Source organism: Cyphomyrmex costatus, unplaced genomic scaffold (genome assembly GCF_001594065.2).
Source record: "Cyphomyrmex costatus isolate MS0001 unplaced genomic scaffold, Ccosl1.0 scaffold688, whole genome shotgun sequence".
NCBI lineage: Eukaryota > Metazoa > Arthropoda > Insecta > Hymenoptera > Formicidae > Cyphomyrmex > Cyphomyrmex costatus.
Window position 1 is genome coordinate 83,302 of NW_017280253.1, and position 2,064 is coordinate 85,365.

The window sequence follows — 2,064 nt, forward strand, 5'->3', positions numbered from 1 at the left end:
TAAATAAGGATAATATCACGTAGGTTTTTAAAGATGGTTCTACTAAACAGCAAATGTGATTGGTCAGTTTCACAGTCGATTAAGTAATTGACGTTGGTGAAACTGGTCCAAATAGTTTTTTGATCTGCAGCACCCACTCTTTGCGCTTTTTTCTACCTTTTTTTCAAAAAGGTAAGTTTATATATACATACAAATGATACATGTCATTAGAATTAAATGAGTGTAAGGATGGTACCTCTTAGATCTTTAGAGATAGAATTTTTAAAGACTAGTTAATTAAACGATATATTTTATGGGAAAAATCCATATCATATGATCTTTTATACAAATGATAAATGTCATTAAAATTAAGTAAGTAATAAGGTAGAATTTAACTTGGCGCCGACTATTGATATCAAAACTTTTATACAAATGATACATGTCATTAAATTTAAATAAATAAGGATATCACGTAGGTTTTTAAAAAAGATCGTTCTATTAAACAGCAAATGTGATTAGTCAGTTTTACAGTCGATTAAGTAATTGGCGTTGATGAAACTGACCGAAATGTTTTTTGACCAGCAGCACCCACTCTTAGCGCTTTTTTTACCTTTTTTCTTTTTAAAAAAAGGTATGTTTATAAACATAGTACCAAATGGGTTTTACTTTTTAATTTAGTAGAATTTAAATAATAGTATGGTTTTTTACATATATTTTAAAGATAGAATTTAACTTGGTACAACCAACTTAAAACCGGAAGTTTAAACAAAAATTAGAATAAAGATAGTATTACATGTTTAACATACACTTCAAAATCTTGAATCAAATATAGTGTTCTAGGTGAGAGATCAAACTATAACGGTTTTTTAAAATTTAAAAATCCATAAGATATCAATATTAATTTTAAAATTCTTATACCAAACTATTTTAACGTAATACATTTTATTATTGAAAGATAATGAAATGGAAATGAATATATACAAGTACATGTTCGAGTTAGTATTACATACCTATAATCAAATATGTTAATAAATTTTTTTGGTATAATGTTATTACGAAATTGATTATCAGAACAATCCTTTCCCACTAAACATGAGATATTTATGCAACATTCTGAATTGTTTCACACTGATTTCGAATGATACATTTTATTTCTACATTTATGATATAATTCATTAATGTTGCAAAGAAAACGTTTCATAATTTTTTATATCATAAATATTTCAAATGTGCATATATTAATTGATACATATTCTAAACATTTTGAAGATATGTTTCATCATCTTCAAAAAATTCTTGTATCATAAATATTCCAAATGTGTACATCTCAATTGATACATATTCTAAACGTTTTAAAGATATGTTTCATCATCTTCAAAAAATTCTTGTATCATAAATATTCCAAATGTGTACATCTCAATTGATACATATTCTAAACGTTTTAAAGATATGTTTCATCATATTTATGAAATTCTTGTATCATTAATATTCCAAATGTGTACATTTTAGATATGTTTCATCTTCAAAAAATTCTTGTATCATAAATATTCCAAATGTGTACATTTCAATTGATACATATTCTAAACGTTTTAAAGATATGTTTCATCATATTCATAAAATTCTTGTATCATTAATATTCCAAATGTGTACATTTTAAATATATTTCATCTTCAAAAAATTCTTGTATCATAAATATTCCAAATGTGTACATCTTAATTGAGACACATTCTAAACGTTTTAAAGATATGTGTTTTATTATCTTCAAAAAATTCTTGTAACTACAAAAAATTTGTTTTAATTTAAAAATAGCGCTTATACATTCTTAATGGCTCCTTAATTGTTATGGTTCTTATATTATTATAACCGGAATCCATAGTCTATTCTTAAGAAAGCGTTTATAATGCCCGTAAAACCATTTCAGTATGCCGTACGTTAGGACCAAAGATAATCTACATGTATGTTTAAGGGGTTGTTTTCACACCTTGGCGGAAGAGATAAGATGATACACGGTGGCTCGCGGGTGATGTTTCCGAACGCAACCCTGTTAGTTCTATACTATTTACTACCAGCGCGAGTCCTGACTGG